Consider the following 18,419-nt stretch of genomic DNA (forward strand, 5'->3'; position numbering starts at 1 on the left):
CCTCATCACAAAAGAGAAGGTCCAAGAAGAGGATGAGTTTGGAAAGCTCTTTCAGCCAGGCTGTGTGCAGTGAGGTTTGTGTGGACAGAGCTAATGGGATGTCTGCAGAGTTCACAGAGCTCATTGGGGAACAGATTGTGACGCAGGTGAACGTCCTATTGGTGCAGAACTATCTGGACATCATAAGTTAACCATACAAATGCAGGAGGGAGTTAGCAACAATATGCACTACCTACAGGCAAAACTTGAGCTGAAGGTTCTCAGGGCACAGAAATGTTCGACTCTGTCTCTTTTTCTCTGTCTCTTTGTCATGTTGACCCTTCATCACTTTGTCCCATTTTTCACTTTATCTCTTTGTAACTTAGTCTTTTTGTCTCTTTGTCTCTTTCTCCCTTTCTCTCTTTGGCACTTCTTCGTCTTTTTGTCTTTTTGGCCCTTAGGGCTCTAGTTTCCCTGCGCAGCGCAGGGTGGCGCAGTGAGGCGAACCCTGCACAGAGCTAGTTTCGACCAGTGCAACCCGAGGGACGCACAGTTTGGTAGTTTCGCAGACCGAGGTGCGCCGAGATGGGAGTGGTGGCGCAGCAGGTGGAGGTGTCGACAGATTCAGCTTGGCGCAGTGACAGTTTCGTGCCAAAAGGCTTCGCCGAGATTCGCGCAAAGCTCGCCACCTGAAACCATGTGTACTTTCAGCGCAAGGCGGAGTGCAGCCGGCGTAGTGGAAGTTTGGCTGACTGGCGCGCAGTGCGCACACGTCACCAAAACCTCATAATCAGCACAAACGGTGCCAATCTCCTTTGATCTGACATCAGTTGTGATGGGACAGTCGATATGGAGATAAATTTATGTACTGATTGAGATAGTAGCATTGAATAGTGTTTTTTGTGGGTATTTATTGCATTGTTAGTGTGCCTGACATTCCGGAAACCTGCCTGTGAGGTTTTGGTGATGTGTGCGCACTGTGCGCCGGTCAGCCAAACTTCCACTACACCAGCTGCGCTCCGCCTGCGGCAGTAGACCTCCATGTCAATTGTGTAAACGTTCATTACGCCTTCGCGCAGCACATTTTAAAGGCGAGGACAGGGGCTCGTTTGATTGGTTTAAAGTGAATCGGCTGTGTCAAACCCACGCCATGCCTTCTCTCCTCCCTTGCGCGGGCAGGAGAAATGGCGGAGTACTTGCGCCACGGCGCACGGCGTGCCAAAATTGCGAAATCCACTTGGCCACACCCAGTTGGCGAAGCGCAGCTGCGCTGCGCCCCCACCCTGGCCTGGTCTGCGAAACTAGAGACCATAGTTTCTTGTCACTCTATTTGTTTTTTGTCGGTTCGTCTTTTTTGACTTTGTTATTTTGTCTCTTTTCTCGTTCTCTCTTTGTTCCTTTGTCTTATTGTCCCTTTGCTCCGTTGCCTCTTTGTCTCTGTCTCTTTGTTTCTTTGTCAATGGGAAGGAACAATTGAATAAAATGACTAAGGGAAAAAGGGAAAAAACTGGATGTAATGGGATGTAAGGCTATGTAATGCCATGCATCAGGTTGTATCAGGATTTAACAGGATGTACTGGGATGTCACGGGATGTGATAGGATCTTGGGCACTTTTTCCATTTGCTCCTTGCATTTGACAAAGTAATAAAGTAACAAAGAGACAAAGAGACATAAGGACAATGTGACAAAAAAGCAAAGTGGCAAAGTGAAAGAGAGACAAAAAGAAAAAGGGACAAAGGAAAAAAGGGAACAGGAGACAAAGGGACAAAAAGACAGAGACATAGAGAAAAATAAAGCGAGAAAGACACAAATTGATGAGGGGACAAAAAGAAAAAGGGAAAAAGTGTGACAAACCGAATAAGGGACAAAAAACAAAATGACAGCGACAAAGTGACAATAGTCAGGTTTACATCCAAATATATCAAAATTTTTGAGCGAATTTTGTCAAAACGCGCAAAAGAAAATGCGAATTTATTCCATTAGTTTTGTTTTGCGATTATTGGGAGAAGAATGCGCCGTGAGATGACGCCATAAGACAACAAACACTCAGCTGACACTCAACAGCTGATCATGGACAGATTCCTGCTGAACTTGGCTCTTGGGACAAGTCTGGTTACTATTTTGGCAGCGCTAACTTCGTACCGAACCATCCTAAATAAGGAATAAGAGACTAATAATAGCAGTGGTAGTAATAATAATAATAATAATAATGATGATGATGATGATGATGATGATGATAATAATAATAACTAAAAATAAGACTGTAGCGTAGAGGTCTGACGTGGTATCCGGTCCAGTCATCGTTTATTCGCAAAACCTGTTTCCACAGCAAAAAGTCGTGTTTTCTTTTATCGATATGCTGAGAAATCCACCCCCTCAAGCGTAAAAACTTTTTTGCGAATTTTCGGCCATTTTTCGAATTTCAGGCGTTTCCATCCACGTTTTTTTTTTCTGCAATTTTTGAAAATGCAAATAAAAATAGGTGGATGGAAACCTGGTTACTGTGACAAAGAGACAAAGGGACAAAGTTACAAAGAAACAACGTGAAGAAAACGATGAAGGGACAAAGTGGCATGAGACAAAGCAACAAGAAGACAAATATTCAAATGTTTCTGTGTCCTGGGAGCCTTCAGTTCTGCAGGCTTTGCTTGTTGGAACACATACACCCATTCATTGCCATGATAAGCTTGAAAAAAGCAACAAACCTAAAGTGTGACAACAGGTATTTAGAAAATTGAATTAAGGTGATAAAAAAACAAAAATATGTGACCTGTTTAAAGGAATTGAGTCTACAGATGAATGTATAAAGAAAGTGCTTGGCTTAAACATATTCTCCACAGCACTATGATACTATAAAACATTTCAAAGAGGTGAATGCAAGCACACATAACCAAGAGAAGCTGAACATTTCAAAGTTTAAAAGGCACCGATGGCTCAGCAGTTGTATCTTCTACATCACTGAGTAGAACATCTGTGGCAAGCAGCCATGAGCCTTGTGACATCATCGTCTATGACATCAGATCTTGTTTGTTACAATTACAATTCACATTTTACAGACACTTTTATCCAAAGCCATGTCCATGTGAGATTTTTATACACCAACAAGCTAAAATCAATTGTTCTTATTATTAGAGATTGTTACATTAAATGGCATTTAGTTATACAGTAATTTTGTACCTGCTGTATTGTGTCTACTGCAGGAGCGTACAGCGGGGGGCCTCATAAGAAAATTTGCTTAGGGCCCCAGTTTGGCCAGAGGCAGCTCTGGGTCTACATCAGGTACTGTCAAAGGGCTGTGGTGGTCTGCCATGAGTTAATATGTGATGAAAAACTGTTATATTTACCAACCTACATCACACAGAACTTTGCTTTTAAGATGGGAAAAAGTTTGAAGTTTGAGTGAAAGCGTGAGTGGGATGAAAGGTTACCTCTTCTGTTGTTCGCTGTGAGAGTTTTGTGGGGATGGGGATGGAGTAGGAATGTGAAGCCCTTTTTTTTAAACATCCGTTTTCTCCTGTTTTTTTTTCTGTTAGGCAGCAGGTTATAGCCTTGTCTTTTTTTTGTTTTCTTTTTTAGCCAGGGAAGTTTGAGAGTTACTGGTGTTGTTTGTTGCTTTGGGCTAAATAAAATTTTAAAAATTAGCTGCCACTTGAGAAAACTTAATTATGATACTGTTCATTCTTGGAAGTAGGAAGAGTGAGAGCTCAGCACATGTTGTGTCAAGTGTTAGTGTGGAGCTGTAAACAACTCAGTTTATGTTAAAGGGTTAGTGTGATGCTAACATCGCAGTATGTGCTACTAGGAGTGACTAGACATGGTAAATAAGTCGGTTTCGTTCCCAGTCTCCTGGGGATCAGGATCTTTTGAGGTGTTTACACCCAGGCTGCATTTATCTGTCAAGGTTCAGCCTGCAATGTGTGACCGTGTCCTTGGAGTACTCTAGTGGGTGTGTCTAGTATGTATCCAAGGCTGCTTAGGTGAGGAGAGGCCCTGCCTATATAGGGTCTGGCTGATGTGAGTCATGAGGTCATCACTGAATACTGAGAGCTGATTGGTTAAGAAGGCTGTGACATCACCCGCTTTGAACTGTGACATCACCTGCTCCAGCAGGCCTCCATTCACAAACTTAAACAATGACATCAAACGGTATTTAAAAAGTTGAATTAGGTGATAATAATGTGATAGAATATGAAAGGGTGTGACATGTTTAAAGATTGAAGTGACTTAACAGCGGAAAGTATAAAGTATAAAGAAAGCACTCAGTTTAAACATTGTCTCCACTCTCTCCTCGCATTATAAAAGGGCAAGGCAAAATGTTAACATCCATTTTACAATGAGTGTAGTAACTGTTAATTAGATCAATAAACATGATTTACTCAACAAACTATGAATGTTTTCCTTTTTTTTAATATTCAGCTATTTTTTTCATTTTGTTTCTTTTTCACTGTTATTGTCTGCTAACTCTCTGATAATGTCTGCTTTTTTAAACTAGTCTAATTATCCAGTATACTGGATAATTAGACTAGCATCATCCAACCCATCCTGCTGTACTCCAGGCTCATCTGTGTGTGTGATGCATGCATACTAGGAGGGTGGAGGTTGCCTGTATGTACAGTATAACTGTGTGTTGCAAGTTGGTTATCTGTATGTTTCTGTGCTTGTACAGGTTGTGAAAACAAATTTCCTGTGGGACAATAAAGAAAAAAAAAACCCAAAACACCACATTAGGACACCAAGACCTTGAGGAACACCAAAAAATTCATTCTTTGATTTGGTGTCAAAAACTTTTGACATCTGGAGATTTCTGTAAGAATTTCATTTTTCGGCGATTCGATGGCAAGCATCCTGTTGTGGAAAATGTCCCAGAAACTCGTCCTTATTTTCAGTATACCTCTGAAAACCAGATATCCTCTAAATGTCCGCACTCTCAATTTGTGAGGCTGTAATGTGGCTGTAAAGTAAACACTAACTTGCTCATTAAGAAAAGCCAGCAGCGTCTGTTCTGTCTGAGGAAGTTAGCCAAGTTCCAGGTTGACAGATCTGTAATGACAATGCTTTACAAATCTTTTATTGAGTCTGTTTTCACCTTTTCATTTATTTGTTGGTTTGCATCCCTCACTCTGAAACAGAAAAACTCATTAACCAGGATAACAAAGGTCAGCAGTAAAATCATCGGTACCCAGCAAAAAACCCTCTCAGAACTGTACAATAACCAGCTTTCAAAGAAGGCAAACTCCATCATGTCCGACAGCACTCACCCCCTGCATTCAGAATTCAAGTTCCTGCCCTCTGGTTCCCGCCTCAGACAACCATTAGCCAAAACTAACAGATACAAATTCTCCCTCATGCCCTCCGCCATCTCACTGCTCAACTCTGTACAGTACAGGTAGCATCATCTTTAGTTCCCATTTTATTCAAGCATGCACTTTTTTAAAAAAAAATTATTTACTTATTTACTACTGATTTTATGTGACTGTCTGCCTTGTGTGTTTCTTTGTGGTTGTTGTTGTACTGTATGTTTCACTCTGTTGTTGTCATTGTGGTTGTTGTTGTTGTTGTACTGTTCTTTTTTACTGCTACTGCGGCAGAATCAATTGCCCCTTGGGGACAAATAAAGGTTTTGAACTTTGAATAATCACAGAGGTCACCAAAGGTTATTTTATACAGTGAGGTCAAGTTTCAAAAAATGGTCTGACTACAATGAAGTGGCTGCTATGGGGGCAAACATCATCACACATGAATCAAATGTGGCTCATTGAATCCACAAGAGTCTCATCTTTCCAGTTAAACTCAATTTATGCAACTCCAAGACTGTTTAGGCCCCAGTCTGCACTAATACACCATTTTACAACAGGCCACAAGAACACATTTGGACTGCAGGGTTTGTCTCCCAAACTGCATGGGTTTAGCATGAGGTGGGCATGTCTGAAAAAAAGGGGAGAGTCGTGGCTGCCCAGAGAACCCATTTTCATTCAGATATCTGGAGGTTGGAGGTCAAGGGACCCTTTTGAAAATAGTCATGCTAGTTTTTCCCTTGCCAAAATTTTGCCTTCCTTTGGGGCAATATTTAGCCCCCTTGAGAACCTAGCATGACATGCTTATTACCAGTTGTTTCCTTAGGTTGTCTAGTTTCATATCATAGCATTCCTGACCCTCCCCCCAACCATCTTCACTGTAGCTTTCACACTCTGAAATAATTGCCCTGATTGAGTTTGATATCCAAAACAAATTAGACAGCATACTTATTAACGCTTGCTTTCCCCCCCTTTTTTCTAGAATTAACCCCTTACTGCTTGAATTCATTTACAATTATCTACACAAATAAATTGTTTGTGTTTTCTCCTTCAAGCAGATGCTAAATTATTGGTGGTAGAGTGCTTCCAATACAATTCTTAGTATGTGTGAAATATGCATCAACAACATCAGTGGGATCCATACATTAAGACATGCATTAAGACTGGAAGTGGTTTGAGGCGAATTACCGACAGTAGTCTACAAGGGGTTAAACTGTAAACATAAAACATTATTGTGTGACTTTGAAGTCCTCCACAAAGTTTGTAGGTAAATGTTTGTAGATTAGGTGCATGAGCAAGAAATTCAAATCAAATTTGCCTCAGGAGAGATTCAAACAAACACACTGGATGTCAAGTTTCATTTCAGAGAAAATCTCTCCAGGAAAACAAAACTTCTCTTGAAAATGAAACAGAAAGTAGGTGTTGCCCATAAAAACACAGACAGACAACAGCAGTGGCTCATCTTCACATCTTCACAGACAGTTTACCACGTACTGTTTCTGTGGCAAATGTATTAATAAGTGAGAGGATATTAAAGGAGACTTTTGGCATTGGAAAATTATTTAAAAGGTAAGCTCCTATGTTATGTTGTAACTACCATGATGATATGAGCAAACAAACATGTTGTTTTTTGTTTATTTGTTTTTTGTTTGTTTGTTTTTTACTTTGACCCAGAAAGATAATGTAACCTTTATTGCTGTACACATTGTATTTTTGCATTTTTTGTTGAAGTTTACCCTATCAATTTATGTTTCTACAAAGCTGTACAGTAGGAATAATTTCATAAAACTGTTTTGGACTGTGGCAAAAATAAGTTAATAATTTTATAAGCTTATTTCAGTATCATACACAGCACTTGCTTTATTTATATGTTTATCTCTTCTATTATATTTGAAGGTTAATTTGACCCATCCAGTATTTATGTCTCTAAATACATGAATAACATCATTTTTGGCTTCATATTTCATGACTGAATGATTGAATGGGGACAAGTGGGTAAAGATAAAATTACCATGATGATATGTTTTCAATGTGCTGCACACATTAGAACACTAACACACTATAACATGCCATTTATTATAATCAAAAATCCTCTCTCTGCTTTAAGGCCTTCACCTAACATAACCAAACTGAAGTACTGCCAGAACTATTGATAGCTAATGTGACATTTGGGAGGGAAAAACATGTTTTGTGTATAATTTTGGATTTTAATTTGGCTTCTTTTCTGGAGCCATATGTGATAACTACATTGATGTTAATTTTACATCATTAGATTTTTAAACAGGGTAAACTGTGGGAACATTAGGTGTGGTGTCCCTTCTGGGCTGGGCTGAACTGTAACTGATAAACTCTTGCCTTGACTTGATGGAGTGACATGACAGAACACGAACACACACAAAACAGACACAGTATCTCCAGTTTGACTGAAACCAGAACTGGTAATTACTATGGCATGTGGAAACTACAGTTGGGTGAAAACAAAATAAATACTAATCAAAGGCTTAAAAAGTTTTCAGATGAACCAAGCCAATCCCAAAGCAAAGAACCCCTAGGGCACTGTTTGCTTTTCTTTACATGTGAATCCAAGAGCAGACACTTTTGTATTTTTCTGACTGATGGCTTATTGCTGATGGCTTGCTTTCATCATGATAATCTAATTTTGCCTCACAAATGCCGCAAAAGTTGTTGAAGTTTTACACTACATACTTTAAAATCTCTGTCTGCTTTCTCTTCAGATCCAGTTATTTAGACAGAATATTGTGTGTATTTTTTTTTTTTTTTTTGATCCAGCAACCTAACTGCTAACATTACATCACATTGTATGGTTGTTACCTTGTTGATAAAGTACATTTTCTACTGCCTCAGCAGAAAATGTGCTTTGCAATATTGTACATGCCAGCTCTGTTTCCCATAGGCAGGAATCTGTGAGTGTCAGTCTTGAATTATCAAGCTTTTTGGTATTTTCTTTTCTTTTTTTTTTTTTTTTTTTATTCTCTGTGGCACGTGACATGGAATTCCAAGAGTGTGCAGGTTTTCATTGAATCACTGATTAACATAACCTGAACCAGAGAGGAAGAACTCATCACTAAACCACCTGCTATACAGTTTGGCTGCAATGAAAACTTAACTTCATCGCATGAGATTGTTTTGTCCTATGATATTGCTATGGTTGTCCATTCCTGCTCTGTGTACCTGCATGATATTCAATGTTTTGCCTTAATATCTGGATAATATTGATAGTGTGACTGGCCTCTTGCTCCTTGTCCTCAGAGAGATGTTTGAATAACCTGGACCAAGGGTGCCATGGCTGAAGGTTTACCCATAATCCAAAGCTCGGATGAGGAGGTAAATACATTTTTACATTCCTAGACCTAGGAGGAATCCTTACAAAATCATGATAAGCCAAGTGATACACTTTCATATTAGGTAACATGGGAAAGGAACTATGAATTGATTAATTTCACCTGAAATTTTTTTTTTTTTTTTGTTTGTTTGTTTTTCAAGGACTTCTATGATACAAGTGATTCATTTGTTGAGCTGCCCTGTGGGGAGGGAGAGGACACTCCCACACCACAGCTTGTTTGTCACTGTCACCACACTGACAGAGGAGTAGAAGGTCAGTTAAAGGCACATTATTGTAGAACAGAATAGCATGAATAAGAACACTGTTAGGAAAAATGGACACATGATGGGAAGTAATGACAAATTGTTTGTTCATATTTTTTCTCCTTGACAGAAATTCCTCCACCAAGACAAATAGAAGCTCTCCGTGTTGGCAGTGACACCATTTCTCTTGGCTGGCCTGCCACCGATGTCTCTGTTCCATGCACATTTCATTTGACTATCACCTGCAGCACAGAAACAAATACTGTGTTGATCGCAAACTTCATCACTACAGACATTAAGGGTCTGCTTCCTGGGACTGAGTACACCTTCAGCCTGACAACAGTTGCAGAAAATGGAAATCAAAGCAAAGCAACCTCTGTATCTGTCTTTACTGGTAAATATCTCAAATATTATCCTGAGTGATAAACTCATCCTCTAGAAAATTTGAATGGTTTTGGAGAGTCAAAGGATCACCAAGACTGAAAAGTTTCATCTGATCCATCAAATAGATTTTGAGATATGCCCTATGAGACTGCAGACAGACCCACTAACATTTAGGCTCCTACTTCCCAGCAGGGTAAAACATGGGCAAAAAACAGAAAAACGTTGTGGTTTGACTACATCTCTGATACTTGGCAAATGCCACAGCAAAATGCAGACAGGTTTGGACTTGAATATTCAGTTTGGAGTGAATGCTTTTGTTTTTTTTCCACCTCAGAGCCCGTCCCTCCTGAGAAGATAATGGTTGATGAGGTCAGCACTGACTCAGTTTCTCTGAGTTGGGACACCCCTGCTGGTGAAGTGGGGGGTTACACTGTGGCCTGTTACCATGAAGAAGAAACCATCCAGGAGCTGACAAGACACACCAACAGCCTGACCATCAGCAGCCTGAAACCAGGGGAGAAATACTCCTTCCATGTTTCAACACAACTGAAGAATGGAAGAGTCAGCGAACCTGTGGTGACATCTGCCTTATTCCTCCAATAAAATGAGATATAAAAAAAAATGCATCTCCAAAAGAAAGTACTGACTTTAAGTTTTTATAGATTTAAATTTAAACTCTTTCAGGTCTTAGTCAGGTCTGCTTTTAAATAACTTAATCGCCAGTATGTACCGTAATAATAAATAAATAGCATAATACTTCCATCCTTAATGTAGTAAAAGCAATGCAATGAAGGTATTATATTTTTGGTTATTACATTATTAGCTGGATTTAAAAAAAAAAAAAATCACAAAAAAAATGTATTAACTGAAGCCAATAAGGTAATAAAACACTTTGTAATGTCACTTTATTTAAGTTTTATTTATGGGTTATAAAGTGTAACAATTCCATGACATGCACTCTTACTGTTGCCTTTTTTGGCCATTCCTCCTTTTAAACAGCAGCTCAAAGACCTGACCACACACACACATACACATTAGGTGGTTTGAGGGGGGATGAAGGGGGATACCATCCTCCTTGTTGCCAAAATGACCAAATTGCATCCCCCCTTGTCAACCTTTCACCCCCCTCTCTATCCCCTAGTAGCAGAAAGAGTGCAGGGGCAAAGGGGTTGTTAAGTTGAATATGTTAGTCTAGTCTGCCTGACTGATTGATCCTTCATCTGACTGAGGTTTGTGCACTGATCACGACTCTGAAATATCAGTAGCCTAAATGTGCTGTGTATTGCTAAATGCAATGCACTGGCGGCACTGCACTCAGCTGTTATAGTTATATAATTTGAGGTGAAGTTGATGTCATCAAAGCTACAGTGTGTTTTGAAAAAATTAGCATTGTTAAAATGCTTAATATTCACATCCAGTAAAAGGATAGGCACATACAAAATATGTGTTTAGCCAGTGTAGTGACCCCTTTGCCTATCAAAATGAGGTCGCTACCATTGCTGATGGATTGTTTTGACGCATTTAGTGTTGCAAAATTCCCGGAATTTTCCAAGTTGGAAAATTTCCATGGGAATTTTCGGAAATTAACGGGAATTAATGGGAATTTTCTGGGAATTTTCGGAAATTTATATTCACTGCATTCACCCCGTCATATACATATATACATAATAAACATTTTGGTTTGTTATAAGCAGATATGCATGCAAACATGTTACATTATAATTAATTTCCAGGGAATTTTCCCTAGCTGAGTCAAACTGTCGTGAATATTGGCATAACCAGTGTGCGAAATAAGGGGGAACAAAGGGGAGCACAGCTCCCTTGGTGGTGACATGAGCTCCCCTGGCTGGAAACATTGTGAAATTTTGGGGGAGCGGTGCCTGCTCGGTGCTGGCCAGCACCGCACAGTGTGCGTGGCCACCCGGTCAGGTCTGCCAGATCTGGTTGATTATTATCATCAGTTGATTATTGATTGCGCAATGCCGCGATTCGCAGTTAATCGCACTGCATGCATTAAACAATTTTGCGGAAGCAGGAGGACGGCATGATTTACGTCGTATCTACATTCACGCACTGCGTGCGTGACCGTGCATATGCTCATGCATGAGCGCCCGTACCGTACTGGAGCACACCCCCTCCAAAAGTGCCAGAGTAATTTTAAGTTGATTTAATTAAACAGTCAAACGTTACTTTGATGGTCCATGGATTAATTTTTGTCATGTGGATTGAAGTTTGCGTAGCCCATATAAAAGATCGGGAAATCTGTTGTTCAGATGAAATTAACCTGATCCATCGGGGCGTTTTATGTAAATATTCTACATTAAGATATTAATGGTATCACAACGAATTTTCTCTTTATAATAATCCTATGTCTGTTCTGTTGTAGGATATTAATACAACGACCAGCAGTTATACAGCGTTAGTAAGAGGTGTAGGCTATTATTTCAGGCATAGGACTGTGTGCAGTGCTATTGTTAAGGTGTGCATATGAAGTGGTTCAAACTACCCAGTAAAATGCATAGAAATGCAGGAAATTGAATTGTGATGCTGATGTGATGATCGTCTGTCTAAGTGGAAGTGCTGTAGCCTAGTGGAGTATAGGCTACCGATTGATGATGATCAAATGTGCTCGAAATTATTTGCATATGTACAGTTGAATTTGCACTGAATCATGTAACATATTTGTTTCCACTAAAATGCAAAGTTGATTGTTTATAGTATAAGTTTTACATTTAAGTTTTATTTCACACACTTGGGTATGGGGATGATGATTTTACAGTATGCTGGCATTGTGGCCTTTGGGTTAGAGGTGATTCCTGAGTTCAAGACATCAGGGTTTCCATTTCCAAAATGGTGATATTGATGTTGACATTCATTTTATTGATTATTGTTTATTTTTGCCCCATTCACCTTAAGTTAACAACAACAAAAATGAAATTTCTTAATTTCTTAAAAGCTTAAATTTCTATGGAAACTTTTTAAAACCCTCATTCAAATTGATGACAAGAAAAAAAAAAAAAATCCCCAAATTCCCGAGCCGAATTTTCCCGTGAATTTTCGGAAAAATTGGAAAAAAAAAAGTGACAGCAAAAATCTTCTGAAAATTTCCAATATTCCAGAGAGAAAATTCCCACGGGAATTTTCGGAAACTTTCTGGGAAATTTAACGGAAACTTTCCACCCCTTTGCAACACTAGACGCATTACCAAATGACGGAAATGACCAGTCACGGTCACGGTCAAAAACTGTTTGCCCCCGCCAACCAGCAACCCTTGAGTCCAATCAACCCACTGAATATATAGCCCTTTGACCTCTGGCAGATTGACAACATTGCTCCCCCAAGTGGTGGGAGGTTTAAAGGCACAGCACAACAGATAATAGAAATGGCTTTTACAGCCAGCAAGAAGTTCTATTAAATCTAAATTATAATATCAATTCTAATTATAATATCACAAATTAAGCAAGGTCTATATGATAATCCTGCAGTCCTGATATATAGTAGTACAGTGCAGTAGTAAAGAAACAGGTTTGGGCTGATGCGGCTCTTTCTCTGTATATATAGTGTACATTAGTGTGCGGGTACCCAACCTGGGCCCAATTGGTCCCAACAGGTTCGGACAAATATTTAAGAATTATGTACAGGTTCAGTTTCAGGTTCGGTCACATCAACGTTATTTTAGTGAAAAGTGATGGACCTACTGTCTGGGCAATTTCCTGTATAGTGCTGGAGTTTACATGATGACACTGAAGGCATCATGTAGGCTATTTCAGGCGGTAAATGTAACATAGTGACAAGCAAAATCTCGGGCTTGGTTCAGGTTTGGACACAAGAATGCCTGTCAGGTTCGGGTAAGGCTCAGTTACTATGCTCTCAGGCTCAGGTCGGGTTCGGACAAAAACATGTGCCCTGATCCGCTCTTTAGTGCACACGGATGTGTGTGCTTGTTGGTGATGTGGTGCCTGGGGGTACTCCCATCGGACATTTCCTCCTTTTAAAAAAATAACAAATCACCTAGTTGTGTTGTGCACATACACTTATGAACATACATACATATTTTACTTACGTGTTGATAGGCTCAGTAGTGTGCAGTGTGGAGAGAGAGAGAGGGACAGGGAGAGAAAGGGTGGTCATAAACAACCAATGAAAATACATTTAAAATATTTAGCGTTGTCTTCATTTCCACAGAGACACAGTTGGAGGGCTTACTGGAAGATCTGAGGTTGGAGAGCCACTACACACAAAAGCTGTCACTGAGCACAATCCTACAGATTGATGAGAAGACGTTTGCTGATGAATCTGCTACGTGTTCTTCAGATCTTCCATGGTGTTTTCTGAAGAAATTAATGATGGTTAATGTGACAGCTAGGAATGTTAAATTTACATCAGCATGTGAGCCAAACTGTGATGTGAATACACATTTAGATCTTGATGATCTGCTCAACAGCTCAAGCTCCAGTACCATGTTAAATCCTTTAGACATCATCACTGCTCTCTTTCTGTGCTCTGATGGGTTTGTACAGCAGGAAATGGCACTGAAAATGTCCATGTGTCAGTTTTCGGTGCCTCTGCTGCTCCCTAATAGTGACAAAAACCAGTGCACACTCATGCTGTGGGCCATGAGAGACATTGTTAAAAAGTACAGACCTCAGTCACTTTCACAAACCAAGGGTTTCATTGAAGAGAGAATTGTTCTCTCTGAGCTCCCGATGGTGTCTTTTGTGAGACTGGGTGAGTGCTCCTTGTCTAAGTCAGAGATTCTCAATAAGCTTCTGAGCAATTCCCAACAGTATCACGACACCTTTGTTCACTGCAACATGGAGTGTGGAGATAGTCCAAGAAGAATATCAAATGGACTGGCTGAAATTAGTTGGTACCTACCCTGTGGAAACAAAAACATTGATATCTTTGGTGAGCCAGTTGCTGTAGCAAACCTCAGAGGGGATGTGGCTTCATTTGAGACACAGTACTCTTTTTTGTGTCAGACATCTGCAGCAGTTTTTGTGTTCTTTGACAGTCTGGACGCTCAATACAGGCTACTGAGCAACCACCACAACAAGGCTCAGATATTCTTGGTGGGCAATGCCCAGAGAAAGAGTTTCTGTCTTGAAGCAGTAAAAAATGTAGCAACTGAGTTAAATTTGACCAACAGCAACATCATTTTGAAGACAAAACAGATCAATGATGCAGATTTTGTCAAAAGCTTGCAAAAAGCAGTCAGGGATGTACTTGAGAACTCAAAAACCAAGATACGAGTGGAACAGATGGCTGGTATCGCCAATGTACTGGGGATCTTGGTTGATGAGGATTCCCCAGAGTGTCAGAGTGCTAAACAAAATGCAGACGCCATCACTGCAGAAATACAAGACATCCTAAAGTATAAAGAGGCCCAGCTCCCCTTGCAAGGACAAATATGGAAAGAGCTGACTCGCATAGAGAAGGAAGAATGTAGACTTCAAAATGCAGGGGCTGAAAACATTGAGAAGTACAAAAGTGATCTCTTGCTAGAGAAAAGAAAACTTCGAGCACAGCAGAACTGTTACAACATGTCAAAAGCAATGGCATGTTTCATACAGGCAATATCAAGCCCAGGGATAGAGAGGTGTTATTTCCTGAAATGGATGCGAATTAACCTTGATAACCTGTCCAGAAAAAAACTTTCTGGGCTGAGGGAGCAGTACAAAGAGAAATGCCAGAATCCTGAAAACAAAAAAGAAATCCAAGACCTTGACAGAAGACTTTCCAACAGCTCATTGGGGACTGAACATTTCTTGCGTGAAATGGGTCAAAACTATGAGGCTGCCGTCTCTCTTCCTGAAACTGAACCATCACATCAACAACTAAAGCATTTGCCCAAACTGTGTGCAGAATTGCTCCTTGATGGATTTCCCCTGGAACTTGTAGATGGAGATGCATCCAACATCCCTCTGAGATGGGTGAGTGACGTTCTCTCTGAGCTGAAGACCTTGGTGCGTCCAAAGAGCAAGATACTGGTAGTCACAGTTCTTGGAGTTCAGAGCACAGGGAAATCCACTCTGCTGAACACCATGTTTGGAGTGCAGTTTGCAGTCAGCAGTGGCAGATGCACCAGAGGTGCCTTCATGTTGCTCATCAGAATCCAAGAAGACTTCAAACAACAACTGAACTGTGACTTTCTGGTGATCATTGACACTGAGGGCTTGAAGTCACCAGAGCTTGCACAACTGGATGATAGTCATGAGCATGACAATGAGCTTGCGACACTTGTTGTGGGGTTGAGTGATATCACAATTATCAATATTGCAATGGAGAATTCAGCAGAGATGAGGGACATCCTGCAAATTATCGTTCATGCCTTCCTCAGGATGAAGGAGGTGGGCAAAAAGCCCAAATGTCAGTTTGTTCACCAGAATGTTTCAGATGTGTCAGCAAATGAGAAAAACATGAGGGACAGGAAACTACTATTAGAGCAGCTGAATGAGATGACCCAGGCAGCAGCTAGAATGGAGAGAAAAGAGGAGAACAAGAGCTTCACTGATGTGATGGAGTACAAGCCAGACACTGGGAACTGGTACATCCCTGGACTTTGGAATGGAAACCCACCAATGGCTCCAGTTAATGCAGGCTACAGTGAGGCTGTTTATGAGCTCAAGAAAAACATAATCCAAATTTTAAGAGACTGTGAGTCATCTGATAATGATATCTTGAAGTTTATAGAGTGGACAAAAAGTCTGTGGAATGCAGTGAAACATGAGAACTTCATCTTCAGCTTCAGAAACAGACTGGTGGCTGATGCCTACATGAGGCTGTGCACAGAATTCAACAAATGGGAATGGGAATTTAAGAAACATATGCACAATTGGGTTACAGAAGCTGAAACAAGAATTTCAAACTTCGGAACAGTTGCTGTGAAATCTCAAAAATCTGACATTGTCGAATTTCTCAGCGATCTGAAAAGTGAAGCTTGCTCAGAACTGACTAAATGGGAGACAACTCTCCTTCAGAATGTGACACAGTACTTCAAGCAAAAAGAGGGTCATGTCCATCTAGTAGAGGCATACAGAGAGGACTTCTCAAACAGTGCAAGAAGCCTGCGACAAGAAATGGAGAGATCTGTCATTAATCAACTTGAAGCAGCAGCTGAAATCAGAAAGGGAATGACCAAGCTTGAGAGAATCAAGGAGACCCATACAAACAAACTGGAACAGGAAGTGCATGCACTGATTGAGGAATGCCGAAAGAGAAAAGCCCAGAAAACAGATGAAGCGCTTGAAAGAGAATTTGATAAGATGTGGAATAAAACAGTGAGAGATTTGTCCTTTACTAGATTAAAGACTATGGACATCTTTGCTAAGGTTCATCAGCAGCTGAGGACAAATGTAACGCCAAAGGGGAGTCATGCCAGTGAATTAGTGACTCAAAAAGGACTGTGTGATTGTGGAACACAGCCCTTCAAATATACTGCTGAGGGACGCTATAACAAATTCAAACATGGAGTTTGTAAGTTTTTTAACATCGAAGATCACGTAATGGCTGTACAAAGAATGGCTGACAGCATCATAGCTGCCTGCACACAGTCAGTGACAGAGAAAGTGGAAAAGAAAACCAATTACCATGACAATTACATCCAGGAGATCCTACATCTGATTGATGAGAGGCTGAGTAACAATCAAGAAAAAAAGACAGATATTGAGTTTGAAGTGTCGTTGAAACAACACATCTGTGGAATAGCAGCCAGAGAGTTTCAGAAAATGCATGAAGATTTCATCCAAGTGAATGATCCTTTCAGATGTCTCAGTCAAGACAAGGAAAAGTATTGTGTTGATTTTAAAGATCTGTTCCACGAATGAGACCAGTGCCAGAAGAAAGCAGAAGAATTCACCAACCTCTGCTTGATGCCTGCAGTGGAAACCTATGTCAACAATTATCTGGGCCAAGATATTGTTGATGAAATGCTGACAAGCAAACGTGCACTGCAGTTTAGTACACGGACATTTTTCCAGTATTCAGTTTTAATGGATTTGCTTTCAAAAGACAAGTTTGAGAACTATCTGAGCTACATTTGCTCATATGAAGATTATGTAAAGAACTGGATATTTGACCAAATTGTGGAATGCTTTTCAAAGGGGTCTATGAAGACTGAACTGGAGGATCAACATCTTAAAGAAGGTATCAGTCATATAAATAATGCTATCACAAAGGCCCAAATGGAAAAGAATAGTGATCTGAAAAAATTTGTTGAAGCTATCTGCAAGGAACTTGATGATAAACTTGTCATTTCACAGGCCGCTCTGGGAGCTTTCATGACCCTAAACACTGCAAACCAGGACCAGTTTGCTAACTGGCTCACAGTACGTGTGGAAGAAATGGAACAAGGTCTCAGGGAGAAATTTAAAGAAACAAACATCCAAATGAAACTAAAACAGCTTCGCATCAAGCCCCAGAATGAACTTTTCACCAGGGTGTTTGGATGTGGTAAACAGTGCCCATTCTGCAAAGTAGCCTGTGAGGCAGGAGGTAAAGACCACAGTGAACACTGGGCTACAGTACATCGTTCTCAGGGTCTTGGTAAATTCAGGTTTGACGACTCAGAGAAACTTGTCACTGAAATATGTTCTTCTCTTGTGATCAGTGTGAAACATTTCCGCTGCCATGCTACAAATTGGGAGTTCCACCCTTACAAGAATTACAAAGACTTTTTCCCTGACTGGAAAATACCTCCAGATGGAAGCCTTGAAACACCAGACTACTGGAAATATGTGATGACAAAGTTCAACAAACAGTTTGCTAAAGAATATCATGCAAAGCCTGCTGATATTCCTGAAGCTTGGAAAGCCATTACAAGACAGCAAGCAGAAAAAAGCCTCAAAGAGGCCTTGATACCTTTGGTATCAAGGCAGAACCTCAACATGACCGGAAAATCCGTCTTCCCTTATTTTGAATGTGCTGAGGTGTGCAGTCTGTACCTATAGATGTTTGCTCTCATGACACTTTCAATGGCAGACAGTAATGTCACAAATAGTAACCTGAGACAAGAGGGTGGAAGAAATTGCTTTAAAAAAATAGATATTCTTTGCCCCTTAGGCTCACAACAAGGATATGCTGGAAAGATAATGCACTTGTTATGAAAAGTTTTATGCATCTGATGGTTCTATTGTGCTACTCTGTAAAATACTATT

The 18,419-nt window shown here is 40.3% G+C and overlaps 1 pseudogene; it reads left to right on the forward strand.

Annotated features, from left to right (window-relative positions):
* Window positions 1–8,577: 8,577 nt before the first annotated feature.
* Window positions 8,578–18,212, forward strand: LOC115376266 (interferon-induced very large GTPase 1-like; annotated as a pseudogene).
* Window positions 18,213–18,419: the final 207 nt, after the last annotated feature.

The sequence above is a fragment of the Myripristis murdjan genome, chromosome 18, assembly GCF_902150065.1.
Source record: "Myripristis murdjan chromosome 18, fMyrMur1.1, whole genome shotgun sequence".
NCBI lineage: Eukaryota > Metazoa > Chordata > Actinopteri > Holocentriformes > Holocentridae > Myripristis > Myripristis murdjan.